Here is a 26,339-nt window from a genome sequence, read left to right on the forward strand (position 1 = left end):
TCATGGGCACTTTGCACACAGTTAACACTTTTAGAGTGTTGCACATATCACTCGTTGCTAGATTCCCGAACTCTCAAAACTCATGCACGCACTACAACACACATAACTTGAAAGTATTTGACAGTATTATTACAAAAATGATTCGATAGATTCTTTACAAAGTGGCTACACTTCATTTTGTAGTCTTAATCTAAATTATACTGCACATTAAGACATTTTCTGTTTACAAGAAAACATCCCGTTTAAGTGATGAACGCGTATCCTCACATCAAAAGCCCTGTAGCAGTATAGCTATACACTGATGTTGGGAACTTGACAAACTTAACAATGAGTGAATGATGACCATGAAAACACACAAGACTGATGGGTATAGCTATGCTCAATAAGCATATTATTCTAGCTCTATTGGTGATATTTGACCTCGCCTCGCTATCTTGCTCGCTAACCAATCCTCCGATGACAGCTGCCATGTTGTAGGCGCTAACCATCTGACTACGTATTTGTTAACTTGCAGCCCTTGCAGAAAAAAACATCCATTTCACGTGAACACATGGGAAGTGTTCCAAAAAAACATGTTTCCATGATCTTATGGGAAAATGTGATCACATGATCTTATGGGAAAATGTGATCACATGATCTTATGGGAAAATGTGATCACATGAGAAGTGTTCCAAAAACAGATGTATTCACCTGATTTCAGATTGATTGATTTAACGTGAAAACAGGTGAAATTCACATTAAATGAATTTTCCGCATGTGAAATAATGTGTTTTTTCTGTAAGAGAGAAGCTGCATCTGAAGTTGTATTCAATCCAATGTAAACAAGCCCATTTCTGATGTCTTTTAACAACGAGGCCAAGTAATGACTAGAACTTGGGGGGGGATCATCATTCTCTCCATATGGAAGCAATGTGAAATGATGTTGTTAAACAACATACAACTGCTTCACTTCCAGATCATCAAAGCATTGCTTAAAGCATCATTTATGTTAGTTATTCTTAAGATATTTTTAATATACTGTGTATATGTCTTCCCTATACGTTTTCAGTATTCTTGACAGTGAGAAAATAATATTTTTTTCAAAAAGTTCAAAGAATCCCCTCATTTCATAGAAATTGCCATCACTTGATTTGCCATTTCAAATCAATTGCAGCATCGGCCCAATTCACAGGAACCTCTCAGTGGCGTGCCACACACCACACAGACGAGGTTGATCCATATTTCAAGTTTGAATATAAGATGGAAACGAAAGATCAGCCTCCATGCCAGAAGATGGGGGGAGAGTCAGACCGAGACAGCACGAAAAGAAAGGGAAGAAACAGGCGACATTTAGAGTAAATGGCATCCAAAACCCTCTCCAATTATCTTTGCCAGCCACGCCAGCGAGACTGACTTAATTAAAATGACTTGAGAGGGAGGGGAGCGAAAGGAGCCGCCAGTGATTGAGGGGGCAAGGCGGGTATGTATCAGCGGCGAGCACAAAGCTTGGGCGTCGGGCGACTGCCGAACACACTCCCTTTTCAATTCTGACATCAAAAGAAAATAAAGAAATCATAATAAAAAAGAGAGTCCTTGCCGTTTGGAGCCATATAATTGCACTATTCAAATCCAATGTTTTTATCATCGTTCAGATATTCTATAGAAAAAATGTATTTATACACAAAAAAAGAGAGAATAAAACTGATTTTATTCCCCCTCCAAATCCCCCATAATCCTGTTGTCTTTCTGCCTCTGACGGTGACCTTTTTGCAGGGAGCCTGTTACCATAGAAACCCCTCCATTCTTTGTGAATTTCTGTCACCATTTAGGCAAAAGTGGTGACCTTAAGGTAAATAACAAGCATTCCAATTCCCCTCGTCTAAATCAAGTGTTGTTTGTGTGTCTTACTTTCCATATCGAGCTGCAGGTGACGCGTGAGGGCCTCTTCATTTAGAACAGAACAATAATCTTCTGACAATTGTTCATGTACCATAACAATAGACGATTGGATTCGCAATTTCCTTTTGTCTTAAACTGATTTATGATTATCAGAATGTCCATGCCAAGTGTTTCTCCTTCCAGGTAAAGTGAAGCCCTGATCAGCAGATAGAGTGGCTCAAGTGGCACCGCATCTTGGTTAACACCTGTTACTCTTTCTGTTACTGTTTCTATTGTCTCCTCTGCTGATTTGAATGTTAACTCTATTTAACAAGACCCTACTTAGAGATGTTGTACAGAAGGATGGTGTGTGGAGGTTTTATTCAAAAGTTTTTGTATGACCACAAACATAGACTCAAATTCACAGGTTGATGGCCATTGCCTACCACGGTGTAACTAGCTTTGATGTGGTCTGCCGTTTGAGACTACAGTGTAACTGTTAGAGCAACAAACGTATCTGCACCAGCTGAATTCAAACAAAATAAACGTACTTGCATAAAAAGCTATGTTTATTGAACTACAACGTATTATGAAAGAGCATGACTTTTCTTGGAATAGAGCTTGCTCAGTGCAGTGTTTAATATAACAAAAATACGTTTTAGCAAAGGGATCAGGTTTTTGTTCTAATCACCGATGGTCAGAGTGTTGTATACAAGCCGGCACCCAATAAGTACCATTTTTTACGTTCTGCATATAGTGTTTCAGTCATTCAAACACTGCCTCACTGCTTGTGGGGAATGCCTGAGCTCGGTGAGGGGTTGAAGAGAGAGCGAAAGAGAGAAGGAAGGGTGGGAAGGAGGAGGAGGGGGTTGGGTTAACATGACAACCACTGTTTTGGCCAGGATAAAACCAAGCTTCTCTCTCACCCCTCCCTCCTCTCCTCATCCTCTTTTCCTCCTTCCTCTCCCCATCTCTCACTCCCTCCTTCCTACTCAGCTCTCACTCTTTCTCCCTATCTCCGTCTCCCCACTTGGGGAGAGTCGCATTCCCCTGTGTTGAGTTCAGAGGCGAGCCGGAGCGCAACGCTCCTCTCAGTGGCAGGATTGTTCTCAGGGCTCTAGATCCTCCTCCGGTTGCCGTGGAGACCTCCATACCACAGCACTGACCCTGGAGGTTTGGGTCTGTTTTCCTCCAAGCAGGAGATTCTGGCAGCTGGAGGACAGCTGTTACTACCAGGGCCAGGCGTCAATCAGCTCCAGGCCTACAACCACCCACAACAAACACTGGGTACACACACTGAGTACACTGTCTTGTATTGATGTAGTAAATCTTTTCTTAAACCTATTTTCTTAAAACTGCATTGTTGGTTAAGGGCTTGTAAGTAAGCATTTCACAGTAAGGTCTACCTACACCTGTTCTATTCGGTGCATGTGACAACTACAATTTGATTTGTTTTGAAACATTGGAATGTTCAATTGTCTTTTGTCTTTTGAGGATGAAACATGTCGTTTTTCACCACAAACAGATGCATCTTGTAATTGGATTGTCTTTTGTGCAAATCACAATTTCTCACTTCCTGTGAATGGACTTAGTAGCCTTAATACTCAGTGGGGACAGAATGGAGCAAAGTCAGATTAGAAGCTAATGTTCAGTTCACAGTATACATTACACACGGGGTCTAAATGCTCCTGTAGGTGAACACTTCACTGTGTAATAGATTTTGGCAGGACCCTCTTACAGAGGAGTCAAACGGCACATTGGGCTGAATCCCACAGCAGGACAAGCGTAGCGGCATTAAGATGGTGCAGAGGATTAAAGTATGGGCAACTGATCCTCAACTGCAAGCTGCAATATAGCTATTCCTATAGGGGTTCTCTAAAATGGTGGACCAGCTTCACATGCATACCAAGGGCAGACTGATGACAGACGAGGGCATGTTCATATCTATTGCATGGGCATCACTACCAAACACATACATACTGTATACTGTACATGTCTGAGTTGGAAAACATCTCAACACATGATGCATCACATTGCTGTATATCGGCAGTGATTGGCTCTCACTCATCTCCACTCCATTCATTGCTGCTGAAAAAGCTATTCTTGTCGCACTTTGCATGCCCTCTTCTTGAGTTGAGTACTTTCCTTGTTTCTGAGTGCATCAAGCCCTGCCATATCCCACACTGCACAGAAGCATGAATACTACCCCAGTCTCAGTGCAGCACTTTGAATGCTTTAACTGGGTATAACATCTGTCTGTTAGTTTCACCAGTACTCTTTTTGAAATGAGTTAATATAGTAGTTAGTATCTATTGTACACATAGATGATGAAAACATAAACTGTAGACTTGGTATTGATCTGCTTAACATCCCAGAGATAGATGATTGCAAGTGGGAAAAAAAATGTATTTTATTGATAAGTGCTACATAATTCAAGCCTAGAATACATTTGAACAACAAAGACATGCAAACATTCTGAAGAAAACAAACATTTTACTATCAGTCAAACACCAAAAAAAGTCTAGAAGCCCACAGACTTCCTATAAAAGCTCCCACCCTTCAGGCCTGCCTTATCGTTCAACAACGCTCCAACATTTGTCTCTTTCTCCTGTATATATGTTTTACAGGGATGGGGTAGGGATTGATACCAAGGTTTGAATTATAGAGAGTTTCGCTGCTTCTTTTTTCTTACCAGGGTAAAAGTGCAATGCAGCCTACGCAGGGAGCTACGTTGCAGAGTCTTTCGGCTCTTCCTCTCTATCTGTTTTGTTTTCTTTCCATCGTCCCTTTTTGATGAGCTGGGTCTTCAGTCCCCCCAATAAAATCCCATTAGCTCTTAATGAAGTCGGGCTCGCAGCCTCTCGGCCTCACCTCATTTAGCACGATTGTCTGGTGGCCATTGGCATGGAGGCAATTACAGCCGCGCGGCGAGAGTAATTGGATATGCCGACAGGGGCCCCAAGAAATGGGGAATAAATAAAAAAAATATTCAAACTAATAAGCTTCCATTCAGATGGTGGTATAGCGGAAGGAAGGGGTTGTGGCTAAGTTAAATCAACATAATTAGGGTTGCTGGGTTGGTGGGGAAACGAGAGCAGGGTTGGGTAGCTAGCAGGGTGAGGAGATGAAGGGGTTTCACTGGGGGATGATGGTTGAGATGGCAAGAACGATGGGATGGGAGATGGAGGGGTAGCTAGCGTGCTGCTAACGCTAATGATGAAGGGCATACGGGTGAACTCAAAAAGGTTGCAGGAGTATATATTATAGGCGTACGTCAATTTGTTTTCTTTTTCCGTTTTGTCTAAATATTATATTTTTTCGTTCCATTATCGAAATGACAGCTAAATCGTTTCATTTCTTAGGAAAATTCCCTTATCCCAGGCGGCACCCTAGGCTCACAGATTCACAGATTCTCCACTAATACGGCATGATATTTACAGAGGTGCCGGTTCAATTGGTTTCTCTAGGGTATACTGTGCATTCGGAGAGTATTCAGACCCCTTGACTTTTTCCACATTTTGTTATGTTACAGCATTAGTCTAAAATTGATGAAATAAAAAGTTTTCCCTCATCAATGGGTGTTTCTACAACTTCATTGGAGTCCACATGTGGTAAATTCAATTGATTGGACATTATTTGGAAAGGCACACACCAGTCTCTCTCTATAAGGTTCCCCAATTCACAGCAAAAACCAAGCCATGAGGTCGAAGGAATTGTCTGTAGATATCTGAGATAAGATTGTGTCGAGGCACAGATCTGGGGAAGGGCGAAAAAAAAACATATCTACAGCATTGAAGGTCCTGAAGAGCACAGTGGCCTCCATCATTCTTAAATGGAAGCAGTTTGGAACCACCAACACTCTTCCTAGAGTTGGCCGCCTGGCCAAACTGAGCAATCGGGGGAGAAGGGCCTTGGTCAGGGAGGTGACCAAGAACCCGATGGTCACTCTGACAGAGCTCCAGAGTTCCTTTGTGGAGATGGTAGAACCTTCCAGAAGCACAACCATCTCTGCATCACTCCACCAATAAGGCCTTTATGGTAGAGTGGCTTCCGCACTCATCAGTAAAAGACACATGACATCCATCTTGGAGTTTGAAAAGACACCTAAAGGACTCTCAGACCATGAGAAACAAGATTATCTGGTTTGATGAAACCAAGATTGAACTATTTGGCCTAAATGCCAAGCGTCATGTCTGGAGGAAACCTGGCACCATCCCTACGGTAAAGCATCCTGGTGGCAGCATCATGCTGTTTTTTAGCAGCAGGGACTGGGAGACTAGTCAGGATCGAGGGAAAGATGAACGGAGCAAAGTACAGAGATTATTGATGAAAACCTGTTCCAGAGCACTCAGTACCTCAGACTGGGGCGAACAGGACAGTGACCCTAAGCACACAGCCAAGACAATGCAGGTGTACCTTCGGAACAAGTCTCTGAATGTCCTTGAGTGGCCCAACCAGAGCCCGGACTTGAACTCGATCAAACATCTCTGGAGAAACCTGAAAATAGCTGTGCAGCGACACTCCCCAACCAGCCTGACAGCTTGAGAGGATATGTTGGAGAGAGAAAAATTGGAGAAACTCCCCAAATACAGGTGTGCCAAGCTTGTAGCGTCATACCCAAGAAGCCTCGAGGCTTTAATCGCTGCCAAAGGCGCTTCCACAAAGTACTGAGTAAAGGGTCTGAATACTTACATAAATGTGATATTTCAGTTTCGATTTTTATACATTTGCTAAAATTTCTACAAACCTGTTTTTGCTTTGTCATTATGGGGTATTGTGTGTAGATTGATGAGGAAAAACAATTTAATACATTTTAGAATAAGGCTGTAACGTAACAAAATGTGGAAAAAGTTGAGGGGTCTGAATACTTTCCGAATGCACTGTATATTGGAATTCCTTGTGGGATTGGAAATGCCAGTCTTCACTATTTAATTGTCTGTAAAGACAGTGGGAGGTGTCAAGTGCTTCAATCTAAAATAACCTTAGTTGCCTCATCTGAGAGCGAGCATTTCAGATGTAGTCTGTTTAATGAGGTTGGCTTCCATCTCTGAATTTCTATGCTAACCTTGCTATGCATGTGTTTGTGGTCCTTCTGTGGCTCATTTGGTAGAGCATGGCACTTGTAATGCCAGGGTAGTGGGTTCGATTCCCGGGACCACCCATACGTAGAATGTATGCACACATGACTGTAAGTCGCTTTGGATAAAAGCGTCAGCTAAATGGCATATATTATTATATTATATATATTGATACTTCATATGTTAGATACCATTTGGTCAACAGGATACTGTACACAAGGAACTCATGGGAGTCCTAATGGCATTTCTTAAACAGTTGTAAGGACACATCTAAACATAAAACACAAAGCTTTGATTCCAACAATGCTAAATTATCTGTAACTAACATCTACCTTTGAGATGCTTGTCATTGGCCACATGCTAATGCTAATGCTAAATCTAACAATACAATTCCCTACCACCATTTATGTTGTCCTCCTCGATAAAAAAGGGGAGAAATGAGACAGCGGACTTCACACTGGAGAAATTAAATGAATTGAATGAAATGAAAAATCGAGAACATTGGAATCCAGTACTCTTGGCACATGGCGAGCCCCTCTTGGTGCCAGATGCCTGGGCATCTCCCCTGGCTCCCTCCCTCCCCCTCCCTCCCTAAGCTGAGCGACAGGTGGCAGAAACATGATCACCAAGCAAAGGCCTTCACCAGGGGCACCTCCGCCAGAACCGAGCAGCCTACCCACACCCTCCACAATGGGGGTAGAGGAGGCAGAGGACTGGATAGAACCAAACCCAAGAGGGAGTTAGAGGGATGCAGCCAGGGAGTGGGAGAATGGAGGAAGGAGGTGGTTACAATGGAGCCTTTGGCAAGCAACAATGCAGAGACTACAAGTCTATTGTGGGCGGTGTGCTCCTACAATAGTCGGGGAGTGTCTCCTGAGGGGTCATCCACCATAGCAGGGCCCCTGCCCCTACCAGGCATCGCCTATGTTTATACCTGGCCCCACCTGGTGACACTTCCCCTAAAACCCCAAAACACACAGAGATACAATGCAGGTTATTGAAACCCATTTTATATTGCATGTAGTTTTACAGGCTCTATCTTTGTTAGAAATAATGACAAAGGGACCTAGAGAGGAAGACAATGTTTGTATTTTTATGTGTCTATCCATCATAGATGTCACGTTCTGACCTTAGTACCTTTATTAAGTCTTTGTGTTAATTTGGTCAGGGTGTGAGTTGGTGTGGGTAGTCTATGTTCTTTTTTCTATGTAGTATTTATATGTTTGGCCTGGTATGGTTCTCAAACAGAGGCAGGTGTCGTTCGTTGTCTCTGATTGAGAATCATACTCAGGTAGCCTGTTTTCCCCATTTTGGTTGTGGGTGTTTACTTTTCTGTTTAGTGTTTTCTGCACCTTACAGGACTGTTTCGTTTTTTTTGTTTATTCACGTTGTATTTTGTACGTTTTGTATTTCAGTGTTCAGTTAATAAAATCATGAACACGTACCACGCTGCTCTTTGGTCCACACCTTCTTCCACCAACGGTCGTTACAATAGAATTGTTCTATCATTGGTCATGATACCGGGAAAGCATATAGCAATGTCTAAAGGTTTCATATTAATCCATCCAGACCGGTGTGGATTGGGTGGACAGCACAGGAGGTTGGTGTCACCGTAATTGAGGAGGACTGGTTCATAGTGATGGCTGGAACACAATAAATGGAATGGTTATCAAACTTAAACACACGATTTCCATGCGTCTGATACCATTCCATTCACTCCATTCCAGCCATTATTATGAGCCATCCTCCCCTCAGCAGCCTCCTGTGGGGGACAGCTGTGTTTATCAGGATCATATACTGTAGCTGCATGATCGCTGCCCATTCATTGGTACAATAACAAGGTGATGTCCAGGAAGGGAAAGAGCTAGGTAGCCATGGACAGTGTTCATAAGAGACTATCATCTCATGGATGCCATTCCATTGAGGAGAGACAGTGGTACCTGGTGAGGATGGCTGCCACTTCCCTAACACAGAAGGCTAGGTTAAAACCTATAAGGATTATCAGAAGTGCCGGAGCAACACAACCCTTCTCTCCTCACCCCATGACTTTGGAATGAAAATGTTTATTAGTCTAAAAAGATCTATACAAACAAACACTCCGCGCGACAGGGTGAGATGGCAGCTCCAGCCAGGAGGAGATTTAATTAGCGAAATCTCGTTAGGTCTAACAAAATTAAGTGTAAAACAATCCTCGGCAGGGCTCCAAAGAATCCATACAAGAGAGGAGAGGAGGGAGGATGCAGCGGCTGGAAGCGATTAGGGCCAGGAGGATATGGAGACAGGCAGTGCTAGTGCACCGTTGTTGTGGCGGGAAATGGCTTGGAATATCCAGCTGCTTTTGCACTCAATTAAAGAGACTTCCCTCTCTTTCTGCCCTCCAACCCCTCCAACCCCCCCTTCTCATCCTATTCCTACTACAAAATGAGTTCACCTCCCTGTTGCCTGTCATTATAGTGTCACAGTAAAGCCCTCGTCTCGAACTCTCGCCACAGCTTCACTTAGAAGTCATCAACTCCAGTCAATTCCATCCTGGCCAGCTCAACCATTAAAGACACAAATAGTGTTTTTAGACTGAATCTAACTGCTATTAAAAACATGAAGGGGGAAAAGCAGCATCCAAACTTTGGGCAATAAACTCCCTGCGAGAAGTAAAGTCAACTTAAAAAGTCAAATTGGGAAATACAACTTAGTCTGCGGAATTAGGAAGAGGCCTTAAATGATTGACGTCGATCTAGGTCAACCGAACCACAACGGAGTTGAGTCAATCAAAGAGACTTACAGTAACTACTCTTGCATGGTAGTTTTTTAAGGTAGGAGTTACACTTAATTGTGTGCCCTTAGTCTTAGCCTTCATCATGGAACGATAAAAACACTTGGGAGTTGGATCTGAAGAAGCAGCTTGACAGTATTAGATGTACCAGATGTGCTGCTAAGATGTGTTGTTAACACCCCATTAGTTAGTCATGCGTATGTGTATAAAACACATGCCTAAAGACTACACTTAGGCTCTCGCTAAATACACCTCTTGTTTAATGGTGCTGTAAACAAACAGATAGTATGTAAACAGTAACTCGAGTGAAGAAGTCTTAAAGTCTTGCTTCCCTATTTCAGATCTGTGAAAAGGTGATGGGAGAACTTACAGTTAGTTTGCCCTCGGCAACACAGCAGCAGTCAATGTTGTTGTCGTCTGCTCTTCCACGCCTTAGTGTCCGGTCCTCCACACAAAGTCTGCAAAAAACAGGGAAATGTTGCTGTGTGAGTAAACATGTTTAAAGTCCATTTTTAACATATCCCACGTACTGTACACAAAATAAGGCAAAATCAGAAAAGTAGTTGTCATTTCACAATGATAGTGGTCTGGGTTGTTTTCTTATGTTTACAGTATTATTGGCATTAAAATACCACCATATAATGAGTGTGAATAGAGTGGTGAGGAGAAGCAATCTACCATGTCTAGAAGCGACATCACCATTCATTTTCTGCATTCAGGTTCACTCAAACATCGTTTTAAGCTTTGTTTTACTACTGACAGTTACAGCTGATTTCAGAATTGTATATCGATTCTCTCTCTTTAAATATTTGTCATCTGATTTCTTTGTTTCAGTCTCTGAATTGTTTAATTAAACATTTCGCTGCCAGCTCCAGATATCAGGGCATACAAACTATAATCTATGTCCTGAATTAGCCAAGTGGGCATGTGCGCCCAGCTATATCATGAGTAAGTGCTATCCGGGATACGTGGGACGTCTCTAACCTAATCCTAACCTTAACCCCCACCCTTACCCTAACCATAACCCTTACCTAACCCTAAACGTAACCATTTCAAATGTTAACTTCAATGGGGTAGGGACGTCCCAAGGAGCCCGGATAGCACTGACCCTAAATCCTGTCCCGAGCTTGTTTTCCCTTGCTAAAATAGATGGCGAGCTGAACTATAGCTGTGTTCGAAAACAAAATAATTTAAAATTCCACATTTCTTAAGCCAACCAGATGGAATAATTGTCTTGCTTTTTACATTTATAGATAGTCAGGAGCACACTCCAACACTCAGACATAATTTACAAATGAAATATGTGTGTTTAGTGAGTCCGCCAGAACATTGGCAGTATGGATGACCAGGGATATTCTCTTGATAAGTGTGTAAATTGGACCATTTTTCTGTCCTGCTAAGCATTCAAAATGTAATTTTGGGTGTCAGGGAAAATGTATGGAGTATAACGTACATTATTTTCTTAGGAATGTATTAAAGTCAAAGTAAAAGTTGTCAGAAATATAAATAGTAAATTAATGTACAGATACCCCAAAAATCTACTTAAGTAGTACTTTAAAGTAGTTTTACTTAAGTACTTTACACCACTGGCTAATGTTGGCTAGATACTTCTAGACACAAATGAGAGAACACCACTGAATATTTTACTCGCCCTAGCAGAGCTAGTTAGGCTGTTTTCATGTTATCCATGTGCTGCTGGAAACAATTTAATTACGCTTTTTTTGCTGACGTGTATTGACACCGGCCGTTTGTAAATTCATCAGTTATTTTGCGCGAGAATGCTCTGAAATCAGAGTAGATAGCCAGAATTAACAATGTCCATTGAAATGTACAATGATCACTTTGCTAAGAATGATGTGAATAATCAAGTCAATAAGCGTTGGGTAGTTAGTTGGATAGCATAAAGTTAGTATACTGCCTGGCAAGTTCGATGTACTGTCGTAGTAGACAACTAACGTTAGGTAACTAGCTAACATACCGGTACATACTGCTGTACTGCTATGCGGTTCGTAAGGATAGCGTACCTAACAATTTATCAGCCAACATAACGTGTAACGTAACTTATTTGAAAAGTTATTTATTTATTACATTGCTCAACATTTTGTTAACATTTGTCATAATCACTTAAAGCAATGAATTTGTAACAGCTCTCGTTGGACTTCGGCTGCATATTTTCCAACATTTTCTTCAAATTAAAAAAAAAGTAGTGAAGCCACGCCCATTTCTGAAGAATTGCATTACAGGCCTTAAAAGTACGGAAAAAGTGTCCGCTGCATGTATACTTCATACTTCACATGTATACTTCATTTGGTGAATTCTAGAACAACATCCGTGAACTTTTGGCATACTAACTATATCCATACTATGACCAATAAGCATACTATATACTCAATTCATTTCAAATAGTATGGTTAGTGTCACCAATAGTATGGTTAGTGTCACAAATAGTATGGTTAGTACGGTTAGTATGAGTACTTGAGCTAGTTTTCGCCATCATTGTCAAACTTCATAAATACTGCACCCTCAACTTCAAAACTCCTTTGCTAGTTATACGATCATGTAACTGGTTCGACCTATCTATCGTGTCGAAAGACAATTGTGGCAAGCGATACCATTGCTACTTAACGAGTATCCAAGTTCAGTTTTGAGATCCACCGGTTTCAGTGGCATAGGGTTAGCAAGACATTTCTGACTGATTTTGGAACTATGACAACAAGCAGCCTCTGCTCGCTTGGCTCGATGGAAGATGTCGTGATTTTGCCAACACAGACAGATATGTACACAGTCTTGTACCCTTAATCGTTCTTAAACTAACTATCATATTTGTTGATTTAGGCCGTCATTGTGAACAAGATGTTGTTCTTAACTGACTGGCCTAGTTAAATAAAGGTACAATAGAAAATATGTATCTGACTTTATTAGTATAATGAGTAATCCAGGAATGTCACGAGTAAATTGACAAGAGAAAACCTGAGAAAATATCAACTCTACAGAGCATCAATGGCTACAATGAATGGCTAATTTACTTCTGGTCACAAAGGGTCCACGTTAGGGTCTCACAACTCTATATGTCGAATATAGAATATTGTGGCTGCAAGTAGCCTTAGTCTCTTTTTAGACATATTCCTTTGTGCTTAGTACCTCCATAGGTTCCTGGACTCATTTCAAGGAGTTCAGGTGCAGTGCAGGAAGTCAGTATGCACATGTAACCGATTTAAGTTCAATCTTCCATTTAGGATTGGACACCTGATCTTTCGCTTGACCGGCTAGTCATGTATCCTGTCAGTGGGAGTGTGCTGGGCTTCCCAGCAGGCTAGCAACTCCAGCTGCTACCTGCTAACACTGGAGCTCTGAACAGCGAATGTTTACCAAGACCTGCACTGCTCAATTGGGACTGTGTGTGAGGTATAGGCTAGGGAGCTTGGAGACTGGATATTTAACAGACAGGGGGAGGGGGGATGTACATACTGCAGCAGTTACATGGCTTTTTCGTTTCCTTCACTGCAAGACCACTAACAAGTTAATTAAATGACTGGATAGGATTCCACCATACACCCTTTTGCATCAATGTATAAACTCATTTTAGACCAGTGCTCATGAAAGTAAACAAGGAGAGTAGGCTTTATTTTGTGGGAGGGGGGAGGGGGGCTATCCTCTAGCCTGGGTTGTTCACTTCACCAACACAACAGTCACCGAAGGAAGATCAGGGGAGGTGGAAGGGGAGGCATTTCTAAGGTTTCCTCCAGCTACAAAGAAAACATTTTAGCCTGGTCTGTAATCCCTCTGGAAGCTTCCCCCTAAGCTCCGGGACCAGCAGTGGCCTTCCTCTCCAGCCGCTCAACCCGGGCTGGCCTTCCTGTTGATGTCAAAGTGAATTAAAGCGGGCCGAAGCAGCAGCGGCTCCCCCCGGGGGGCTGGAGGGCTAATCACTGTGTTCCTCGCAAACCACAGAGGAAGCATTAGCATTCCTGGAGCAGCAGACCACCACACCAGCCCCACTAAGGCCTGTCAGCCTGGTCGGCTGGCTGGGCCCCCAAACAGACACAGAGAGGAGAGAGTGGGCCTCTCTGACTTGGGAGAGGGGGAGGGGGAGAGCGTTAGATTTTCCCACATTCAGTCACTGTCTTGGTCTCGGAGTCTCAAGTAGTCTGGCATGTCGCCTTGTGCAAACAGTCCAGGCCTAGCACACACACACTCACACACATGCACACACAGTCCCCCAGTCTAGGAATTCTTCATTAAATTGAACAGTGGGAGGATGGGGCGCTGCTCTCGGGTTACATTTTGACTTGATTAAAGCTGAAGGAATTGGACATGGCAGCAGTGCTACCCCATGACAAGTTATTGTGCTTCCTGTGAGTTTTTATCGCAGCCCTGTACAATATTTGTTCTCGAATAATGGGATGCGCTCGGCTGCGTCGAACTTGTTTTCGGCCACGCGTTACGAAACAATTCAGCTCATTTGCTCAATTTGTTTTTTTTTACAATTCACGTGGAGTACAGGCAGTTTATTTTAGTTTCAGGCAAATATGTTCAGAGAAGATATAGTGTTAATCTAGGTAATGAATATTCACTAAATATCCTATAATCGTACACAGACTCAGTACACATTGGTATATTCCAGATGGACCTCTTTAAGATCCACAAACTCTCCTCTTTGGAAGAGGAAGGTCAAGGTGAGCAGGGTGGACCAAAGGACTCATTTCCCACAATCCCTTGCCAGCAATAGCCCCCAGCTGTTCAAAGCCTGCAATAACAGCTGCTCAGAGGTTTAGTGCTTCATGTTACTATGACAACAGTGGACTGATTCATATGCACAGTCTCTCTGTTCTAATAACGAAAGTGACATTATGCCATAATTTAATTTCCATAAAACACAAGAAAGGCGAGCAATGTTTTTCTACACAAAGATGCAGGGCATGAAGAAGCAAATTCATTTTGGATTCATTTTGGAGTTCTGTAGCACATGCACCCAAACTCAAAAACCCGTTCCCCACAAACTTCACACCCCACATTATTATTATTATATTAAACACCAAACAGAATGTAACTGTATCTATAGAACTAACAACATATAAAATCCTTACAGAGGTTTCCACACACACACAATGGGACCTAAATATTCTGTCATGCCCTACAGCTGTACAGAATATCACACAGATCACTGTCAAACAGGATGTACAACAATGATACCATTTTCTTTCCACTGGCCAAACAGGAAGTGAGGTCATTTGGCCATCTTCACTGGGGATTTCTATAGGGTGCTGATGCTATAAGAAATGCAGAATAGTACTTCCACATTTACAGTATAAAGCCTATAGATGATAATTCAACTCTTTCAACTGTCTTTTATAAAAAGCTATTATACCAATATGTCTCTACCACTTTTCAGAAGGTAATATAGCACAACTATTTATTTGGTCATTATTTCAGGGATGTAACTTATTTAGGCCACAATCAATAGCAATAATCAAGAATTTGACATAAGACCAACCCATACCGTGCAAAATATATATACTCTTTCACCATCACAGACACAGGTTATTTTGAAACACACACTATGTTTTTTATTTTTTTATTTTACCTTTATTTAACCAGGTAGGTTAGTTGAGAACAAGTTCTCATTTACAACTGCGACCTAGCCAAGATAAAGCATAGCAGTGTGAACAGAAAACAACACAGAATTGCACATGGGAGTAAACAATAAACAAGTCAATAACACAGTAGAAAAAAAAAAGAGTCTCAATACATTGTGTGCAAAAGGCATGAGGAGGTAGGCGAATAATTACAATTTAGCAGATTAACACTGGAGTGATAAATGATCAGATGGTCATGTGCAGGTAGAGATACTGGTGTGCAAAAGAGCAGAAAAGTAAATAAATAATAATAATAATAATATATGCCATTTAGCAGACGCTTTTATCCAAAGCGACTTACAGTCATGTGTGCATACATTCTACGTATGGGTGGTCCCGGGAATCGAACCCACTACCCTGGCGTTACAAGCACCATGCTCTACCAACTGAGCTACAGAAGGACCATAAAAACATTATGGTGATGAGGTAGGTAAATTGGGTGGGCTATTTACCGATGGACTATGTACAGCTGCAGCGATCTGTTAGCTGCACAGATAGCAGATGTTGGTGAGGGAGATAAAAGTCTCCAACTTCAGCGATTTTTGCAATTCGTTCCAGTCACAGGCAGCAGAGAACTGGAAGGAAAGGCGGCCAAATGAGGTGTTGGCTTTAAGGATGATCAGTGAGATACACCTGCGGGAGCGCGTGCTACGGGTGGGTGTTGCCATCGTGAACAGTGAACTGAGATAAGGTGGAGCTTTACCTAGCATGGACTTGTAGATGACCTGGAGCCAGTGGGTCTGGCGACGAATATGTAGCGAGGACCAGCCGACTAGAGCATACAGGTCGCAGTGGTGGGTGGTATAAGGTGCTTTAGTAACAAATGGATGGCACTGTGATAAACTGCATCCAGTTTGCTGAGTAGAGTATTGGAAGCTATTTTGTAGATGACATCGCCGAAGGAGGATCGGTAGGATAGTCAGTTTTACTAGGGTAAGTTTGGCGGTGTGAATGAAGGAGGCTTTGTTGCGGAATAGAAAGCCGACTCTAGATTTGATTTTAGATTGGAGATGTTTGATATGAGTCTGGAAGGAGAGTTTACAGTCCACGGAAGGAGTGTTGAATGGCATTGAAGCTCGTTTGGAGGTTAGATAGCACAGTGTCCAAGGAAGGGCCAGAAGTAGACAGAATGGTGTCGTCTGCGTAGAGGTGGATCAGGGAATCGCCCGCAGCAAGAGCAACATCATTGATATATACAGAGAAAAGAGTCGGCCCGAGAATTGAACCCTGTGATACCCCCATAGAGACTGCCAGAGAACCGGACAACATGCCCTCCGATTTGACACACTGAACTCTGTCTGCAAAGTAGTTGGTGAACCAGGCAAGGCAGTCATTAGAAAAACCGAGGCTACTGAGTCTGCACTTAACATTGGGAACAGCACAGAATACATTTGCATGTGTTTAGGAGTCATTCTAAGCTCAATATTGGGGACTATTACTAGGTCAGTACGGCTAAGGCTTTGTTGTTTAAGGATAAGAACTATAGAATTCCAGGGAGATTTGGATGACAATGGTAGGTATTCCCATAGGGGTAACAGTACACTCCTTGGCATCACGAGGGGTTTACCCCAACGTTTAACGAGCAAGCAGCTAATAATAGGCAGATGTGGCAGACAAAGCACAGGACATAATATACACACACCGCACGACACCATATCCACCCTTAAATGCACACACAAAACAATAAACACATGTGTATACAAACACACACAGACACTGATCCATATACAGTTGCTAGGGAAAGTCAAGCATACACAACCCTTGCAGTCTTCACATTTTGCTGCCTTAAAATTACATCTAAAAAGGGATCACATTAGATTTTTTTCCCCTACCGATCTTCACAACCTATTTCACATTTTCAAAGTGAAAAAAAACTAATATAAAATGTTTCAAATGAATAAAAAATATACATTTGTATGTCTTTACACCCCAGAATTAAAACTTGGTGGAAGCTCCTTTGGCAGCCATTGCAGCTATGAATCATTTTGAAAAAGATTATACCAACTTTTCACAAGTCTTAAGGGCCCCTACAATTGTTGGACAGCAATATTCAAACCGTGTCTCTGATTTTCAAGCAAATTTAAGTCAGGACTGAGACTGGACCACACATGACTACTCTTGAAAAGCCATTCTGGTGTGCCTTTGGCATTAAAATGTGTGTAATTGTCCCACTGAAAAGGTCCAACTTTACCCCAGGGTTAGGTTTTCAGAAGACTGAGGCAGCTTTTCCTCTAACGTTTTACCTGGGCTTTGTTCCTTTCATATTTATTTTGATCCTGGCAAATTCCACACCCCAGGGTTAGGTTTTCAGAAGACTGAGGCAGCTTTTCCTCTAACGTGTTACCTGGGCTTTGTTCCTTTCATATTTATTTTGATCCTGGCAAATTCCACAACAAAACTTGAAAATACAGAGGATCAAATAACATTGCATTCACTCCACATAACTAGACAATGTTTGAATATTGCTGTCCATCAATGATTCCCAACAAAATGTACTGAGCTTGAGCAATTTTGACAAAAATAATGGATATATGTTGCCCTAAGAATTTTGCAAAGTTTGTTGAATCGTATTCAAAATTATTGGCTGCCAAAGGTGCTTCCACCAAGTATAACTCTGGGGTGTGAAGACTTACACAATCAAGACATCTTTGTTTAAAAAAATGTATTAATGTGGAACATTTTCTATAATATTTTTTTTTTACATTGAAAGCAAGCTGTGCAAGTGGTGTGTAGACTTTCACTCAGCACTATCCACTATATGTACTTTATATCTACAAACAAATGCGAGTGAACACCAAACAACACATACAGCACCAGTCAAAAGTTTGGACACCTATTAATTCAAGGGTTTTTCTTTATTTGTACTATTTTCTACATTGTAGAATAATAGTGAAGACAAACTATTAAATAAGACATATGGAATCATGTAGTAACCCAACAAGTTTTAAACAAAGTCTTCAAAGTTACCACCCTTTTCCGTGATGACAGCTTTGAACACTCTTGGCATTCTCTCAACCAGCTTCATGAGGAATGCTTTTCCAACAGTCTTGCCAGAGTTCCTACATATGCCGAGCACTTGTTGGCTGGTTTTCCTTCACTCTGTGGTCCAACTCAGCCCAAACCCTCTCAATTGAGTTGAGGTCAGGTGATTGTGGCAGCCAGGTCATCTGATATAGCACTCCATCACACTCCTTGATCAAATAGCCCTTACACAGCCTGGAGATGTGTTGGGTCATTGTCCTGTTGAAAAACAAATGACCCCAAAGCACAAACCAGATGGGATGGCGTATCGCTGCAGAATGCTGTGGTAGCCATGCTGGTTAAGTGTGCCTTGAATTCTAAATAAATCACAGACAGTGTCACCAGCAAAGCACCCCCACACCATCACACCTCCTACTACACGCTTCACGTTGGGAACCACACACACAGAGATCATCCGTTCACCTACTTTGCGTCTCACAAAGGCCGACAATCTCTCATTTGTACTCATCAGACAAAAGGACAGATTTCCATCGGTCTGTTTCTTGACCCAAGCAAGTCTCTTATTCGTATTGGTGTACTTTAGCAGTGGTTTCTTTGCAGCAATTCGACTATACTAAAGTGTTAGCAAATTGATATCCTTATTTTCAATGGTGCATGTGCAGATGTAGAGGGTAAAGCAAAAGGTGTCGGGATGAACCATTTGAAAGTCAAGTTGAAGAGATATGAGCTTTGGGGTGTGGTCACTGGTCAGTCAGTATGCCCTAATGCAGCGCAACTGTAAATGAATTCCATTCTATATTTTCTAAATGATTTTCCTCTAAATACTTTACTGTTATATTACATATGAGGAGAACTAAGTAATTCCTCAATCTAGTGTTTAGAAATACTGTTTACACTAGCCATAACTAAGGCCTTTTGGCTAATAAGACAAAACAACTTGACCCTTTAGTCCCAGATGATACATGTCCATTTTACAATCTGTGTCAATCCTATTTCATGATATGAAAATGCTATTAAAATGCCACATGATATAACATGTCCTAAGGCATATATGCAGTTTATTCTATTCCATCACTCCCTCCCCAATGTAATAAAACTGAAGGAGCTCACTTGCTACCGCACATAACTCGTATGATCTGAACCATGCTCCTCGGCCCCCATGGGCCTTGTTGGGTCGGCCTCTTATGCATCATATGCTCTTTCGCTCACACTGGAGCTGAGCACCAGAACAACCTGGCTCCCGGCCAGCCAGCCCAGGCCCCAGCCCTAGCCCCAGTCCCTCAGCCTCAGCTCTATAGACGTAGCACCAGCCCCAGCACTAGAACGGAGCTCCCAGACCCATCCCCATCCCAATAGCCCCCAGAACCATCCCAATCCCAATAGCCCCAGTCCAATGAGCCCTATCCTCAGCCCCATAGTCCCAGCCCAATAGCCCCAGCCCAATCCCTAGTCCTAGTCTCAGCTCCAACCTATCAGCCCAGCCCAGGCCAATCAACACTTCCCCCTGCTCAGACATCTAAAGACAAGCTTCCTGTCTAAGGACTATGGGAATGAGATCTGGTGAGTGCGGGGGGGGGGCTGAGGGAGAGGAAAGGATGGATAGGGGTAACAGAGGGGAAAAGACTGAGGCACTGAGCTTTCAGCAGATTCCTCAGGCTTGGGGATGGATTGGGTGGATGGTGGATGGACCCTCCTGTAGAGCACAGTAGGCTGGCTGATCTAATGCACGTAGGGGGACACTAAAACTATCTTCCCCTGGTGGAATCTTCCCTCTTTTCGGAGGGTCAGAGACAGACATGCCTGTTTCATATTCCTTCACTGGGCCTCTGATGAGCCCACAATTTCTCCCAGAAGTTCATTTGTTGTCACTCTGTCTAGCAGAAGGGAGCGCGAGCGGAGGGAAGACGGAACATAATGAACTTGGCAGAAGAAGGGCAAGATCCTGAAAAGTCAAGACAGTGCGGAATTCCCTGTCAGTGTCTGAAATCAGGCATGCTGGCTGACCTTTAGCCTGTTTTTTCCTCTCTCTCTCTCTCTCTCTCTCTCTCTCTCTCTCTCTCTCTCTCTCTCTCTCTCTCTCTCTCTCTCTCTCTCTCTCTCTCTCTTCAAGTGGAAAAGAAAAGGTTAACCCTTTCTGAGGCACATTGCAATCGGGGGCTTCGCCAGGCATTTGTATGTACAGAATAGATGTGTGTGCATAATCTAGTTAATCCATATTCTATGCAAGACGTGCATGCATGATCTAGCCAACTTCACCAGTTTTCTCCATCTGAATATTCTGTTTAGATGCAGTTCTTGAAGTGGGTGGATACTCTTTCATTTTTCTGTACAGGGGTCAATATTTTAGGATGAATATTTTATAAGAGATGCTGGTACTCAAGCAGTAGAAACTTTGAGGTGCCGACTCAATAATTCAAACTCTGGGTAGATGTATCATGAATGTGCTTGTCTGTTTGTTTCTGAGGACATGATGTATTTAAGAGAGCAGGGAAAGCTGAGAGGTGCGCTGCAATCTGTATTAAATGTCTATAACAGTTTATAAATACTACCACAGCAGGGCGTCAGTGGAACCAGGGACAGCAGCCTGCCTGTTAAATGGCTGTTACACACACACACACACACACACACACACACACACACACACACACACACACACACACACACACACACACACACACACACACACACACACACACACACACACACACACACACAGGCACACGCACACACACACACCAGGGGACTCAAGAGGAAGGTACAAGTGATCCTCCACCATTCTGCACTTTACTGGGGACATTTCACCTCCAGTAAAGCTGCACTGACAGACAGTTCCACAGCTCCATCTAAGCACTGGTCTCGGATCAGTTTTATTTTCCCAGTTACCTAAACATAACCATTACTATTAAACAAATACACCTGACCCCAGATCAGCACTCAGAGGCTACAATATCCATTTACACCATACTGACCCTGGACGGCCGAACCCATGGAGAGGGCCAGGTACTCACCACAGAGAAGGGACCTTGACCAGACAGACCCCGAGTACCAGATATAACTGCTGTCTGTGTGGAAAGGATTCTCTCCTCACCCTGCTAGACAGGGCCAGACTAAAGCATTTGGGGCCTCTCATTGGCTAGAATGTTCCCATCTGATCTCGCCTCCTCCTTTCACCATTGAGGGCATGGGGCAGTTTATTTTTTTTGCTGTTTTATAGCTCATATTTTGTTCAGATTTCCCCATTTGCGCAGTTTGAAAGCAAATGTTCTACTAATCTACACATTTTTCTATGAGGCTGAGAGAAAATGTTGCAGTTTTAAAGGTAACTTCCTGCAATTCTACCTATTTTACTATCATATGCTATCTGGCGGCCCCCTGGAGGTCGGGGGTCCGGGGCACGTGCCCTGCATGCCCGTCCAGTAATCTGGCCCTGCTGCTAGGCCTTGTCATTCTAGCACAGACATGGAAGCGGGCCACAGACACTCTAGCTGCTGTGTTCAACCCCACACCAGTCGCTCTACACTACACAGCAGCTGTTTATATCTATCTTTTAGAACAGAGCTGTCATCAACCTTTTCAGGGACACCATTATAAAGTTATAGAAACGGGAGGGGCTGAGGTCAAGTGGAAGATGGAAGTCGGAGATTCACCACTGTTCTCTAGTGCCACACAATGGCACCTTTTTTGAACCCGCCGTGGCTCCTTATAGGTGTTGTATAAGGAGGACTGGCCACCCCACATAGCCCGGTTCCTCTCTAGGTTTCTTCCTAGGTTTTGGCCTTTCTAGGGAGTTTTTCCTAGCCACCGTGCTTTTACACCTGCATTGTTTGCTGTTTGGGGTTTTAGGCTGGGTTTCTGTAGAGCACTTTGAGATATCAGCTGATGTACGAAGGGCTATATAAATACATTTGATTTGATTTGATTTGATTTGTGTTTCAACTCTGACCGTACGATTATTGGGGAAGCATGTTGATTGGTTGGTCACTGTCTTTAGAATGATATGGTGGCAGAGACTGGCAGTTATGTGGTTATGACTCTGGTAAACTCACTGGATCAGCCAATGGCATTATGTTAACGTTCTGATGTGACTAGTCTCTTGTGACAGACAAATTGTAAGGACCAATGCCGGAGATGAGAATCAGGTACGGGAAGTCAACATTTAATCAGGCAACAGACAAAGACCAAGACAAGAACAGCGTCAGCATACAGGTACAAAACGACAAACAACAATGAATGCTGAAGCAGGGAAAAGTTGTGGGGAACCAGACAGATATAGGCGAGGAAATGACAGAGGTGATTGAGTCCAGGTGATGTGCGTGACCGGGGGAAGGCAGGTGTACGTAATGATGGTGGCAGGAGCGCGTAATGCAGGAGCGCGTAATGCAGGAGCGCGTAATGCAGGAGCGCGTAATGCAGGAGCGCCTGGCGCCTTCTAGCGCCAAGGATGGGGAGCGGGAGCAGGCGTAACAGAAATTAAATATTTTGACAGAATAGATTTGGTTCTGGGTGTTTAGATGATGACATGACAGACCCGTACAGGGCCATGTTGGTCCAAACTGTCCAATCAAAGGTGATAAAAGTATTTTGTTACAGTGAGTTGGTGGTGGAGCAGGTTGCAGATAGGTTATAAACAGGTTGCAGTGGGGTTATAAACACACTGTATGTATACATGGTCTCTTATGGCCATTGAAAAGTCATATAGTTGCTCAACAAAGCAGCCAGCAAAAACCTCCACAGTCATCTGGTTATCAGTGTTTTTTGTACTATTCATTGGGGGAAAGCAGGGTTGGGGTCAATTCGATTTAAAGGCTGTCAGTTCATGAAGTGATTAGAATACAACATTCTGAATTGGAAAAATATTGAAATACATACCTTCTACTTTTCAGTTTGTTGTGAAGTAATTCGAAATCAATGCATTTTTGTCAATTTATTGAATTGTAATTTCAGGTTACTTTCTGAATTGACTGCCTGTAATTCTAATTGCCCCAAACCCTGGGGAAAATGGACAATTTACCACAATAGAGGGTGAAAAACATTTCTGGACTCTGTTTATTCCTGTACAGGATTAATCCAGTCATTCATGACAAGATGAGGACAGTGCAGAGAGATCAAACAGTAGCTTCAATTCTGTTGACGAAAGCTGTTATCAGCAGCTCCAAAATCCCAAAATGTCTTGGTCTGATAGACCTCTACAGAGAACTGTACACTTCCTTCCTAAAAACACGAACATGTCTGCTTTAAAAAGTCAGTTTAGTGTTAAGCCACTGGGCCTTAACTTGGAAAGAAGTTCCAAACCTGTATCAAAACCATACAGTTCTTTGCATCGCAACTTCCACAGGCCAGAGCGGAGCTATCAATACATAAAAGATCAAAAGACTCTTTCCTTGTGAATGGAATGTAGCACATCTGTGATTTAAATCGACTAAGATCTACCAGAAACAAGAATTAAATCATGTCTATCGCTACTTATGCTCCCTGCAGTATTTCTTTAGCATCTTTTTGTATTTGCTGGATCTTCCAAAAAGAAGAAAGTGTAGAGAAAGAAAAAGATATGATGAAAGACATTGCTATTTAACTGTGTTCAATTTGGATCAGTAACTCTCACTTTTCAGGGACAGCGGGAACAATAGGATCATTAGAAAAGCAAAGCTCATATCGCAGCACATATCCTAACATATTAATTACCCGGCACACAGTTTGAGTCTGTTTATTATGCATGAAATAATCTAATGTGATGACTGCAATAATTATGTGCACACATAATAAGACAAAAGAGTGGTAACAAATTATAGACTAACGATACCAAATGGGATTAGTAGTTGTAGTGAAGAAATGCTCAATGAAAGACTAGGTTGAAAATGAGTACTCCCACCAAACACAGAACATTAGCTACGATTCCCAATAAGTTGTAGTTAGGGGTTTTGCTAACATTAGGATGACCACATCACAAAAATGTTTAAAATGAAATATCATTGGAATGTTCTAACATTCACTAAAATGTTCTACACAAAATCTGTAATTAATCACCACAGAATGTTCTCATTAGGTTTCTAGGTAATTTAATAACACAATGTACCATAAATGTTTTCCCATCATGACAAACATGGCTTTGTGAACATTATAGGAATGTCCTGTGCAACCAAACTTAAACATTGTATGAATGTCATCACAACTAAGCATATTACGTGTTTTGGGAACCTATCTCTTGTAATGTACCCACACTGTTCCCACAACCAAATGAAATGTTTGAGAACCTCTTGTCGAATTCCCAAAATGTTCCCACAACACAAAGAAATATTCTGGGAGCCTTTAACGAGCAGATGAAATGTGTTCTGGGAACATTCTTGTAACATTGGGTGAATGTTTTTTGCACCCTAAAAGAAACGTTGTAGAATCATCTGCACAACTGGACAGTTTTAATGTTTTGGGAACACACAGTATGTTTTGTGATATCCCCACAATGTTCTCACCAGACTGTTCAGACAACCTAATGAACAATTCTGGGAACCTTTAAAGATAGGATTAAATGTGTTCTAGAAAAGTTCTTGCAACATCAGGGGAATGTTTTTTGCACCCTAAAAGAAACAGTAAAATCCTCCACACACCTAGACAGTTTTGGAATACTGGGAACATATCTTTTGTGATGTCCCCACAATGCTCCCACCAGACTGTTTCCACAAACTGGAAACACTCTGGGAATTTAAAAAACAAATTCTTGCAACATCAGGCAATGTCTTTATACAAACATCCTGTAATCATCAGCACAACTGGAAAGTTTTTGTGTTATGAGATCATTTGCCGCAACCTAATAAATGTTCTGGGAACTTTCACAAAACCAATTTTGTTTTTCTGGGCTGTCTCTACATACTACTATAGATAATGGACTACCAAGCCTGAATTAACGTCTAGAAAATGTCTGTACCACGATACTCGTTCCACAGGGATGCTGGCCCATGTTGTCTCCAATGCTTCCCACAGTTGTGTCAATTTGTCTGGATGTCCTTTGGGTGGTGGACTATTCTTGATACACACGAGAAACTATTGAGCATGAAAAAAGCCAGCAGCATTGCAGTTCTTGACACACTCAAACCGGTGCGCCTGCCTACAACCATACCCCGTTCAAAGGCTCTTAAATCACCCACTGAATGGCACACATACACAATCCATGTCTCAATTGTTTCAAAGTTCTTAAACGATCCTTATTTAACCTGTCTCCTCCCCTTCATCTACAATTATTGTGGTCCTGTAAGGCTCAGTTAGTAGAGCATGGTGCTTGAGCATGGTGCTTGCACCGCTAGGGTTGTGGGTTTGTTTCCTGGGGCCACCCATATGTAAAATTACTGTAAGTTGCTTTGGATAAAAGCGTCTACTAAATGGCATTTATTATTATTATATTACTGATTGAAGTGGATTTAACAAAAGACGTCAATAAGGGATCATAGATTGCACCTGGTCAGTCTATTTTACGGAGCAGGTGTTCTTAATGCTTTGTACAGTCAGTGTATATGTAATATTGGGCTTTAAAGGGTTAATTTATTACTATAAAGCAACCCTGATAAGACATTTTGTTTTTGTTATTTAAAGACAATAGTAAATGTCTATTCATTTTAACATGAAATAGTTCATTTTATTGTATGTTGATAATTACAGAATAACTGGAAAATAGGAACTGGGGCCATTGTTTTAAGACACATAAAGACTTGAGTGGAATCAAAAGTGTTCTCTTTATCTCTTGGTACAATGGGTAACATGTACAATGAAACTACTAGCATCCTTTTGTCGCTAATTGCTCTGTGTGCAGATTCCTTTAGAGTCTGATATGATAATCCCAAGAACACACACTACTTCCCAGAGCCTCTGCATCCACTTGATAAATCTGCCATGTTCTTGTTTACAATGTGACTTGAAAGGCAACAACTTGATGCCCTGGGCCCCTCAAACGTAACAAATGTGAAAGGACATAAAATAAGAAGTGGCATGTGTTGTTTGGAAAAGCCAGTGGGAAGTTAGATGTGAGTT

General features: G+C 42.2%; 1 protein-coding gene across 1 annotated transcript in view; it reads right to left on the reverse strand.

The window, feature by feature from the left end:
* The window catches only part of LOC118391034 (uncharacterized), a 97,324-nt gene that overhangs the window by 58,745 nt on the left and 12,240 nt on the right, over positions 1-26,339 (reverse strand). Inside the window, exon 2 of the mRNA XM_035781972.2 lies at positions 10,076-10,163. The gene's annotated coding sequence lies outside the window, so the exon portion shown is untranslated. The remainder of the gene's footprint in view (positions 1-10,075; positions 10,164-26,339) is intronic.

The sequence above is a fragment of the Oncorhynchus keta genome, chromosome 12 (genome assembly GCF_023373465.1).
Source record: "Oncorhynchus keta strain PuntledgeMale-10-30-2019 chromosome 12, Oket_V2, whole genome shotgun sequence".
Classification (NCBI taxonomy): Eukaryota; Metazoa; Chordata; class Actinopteri; order Salmoniformes; family Salmonidae; genus Oncorhynchus; species Oncorhynchus keta.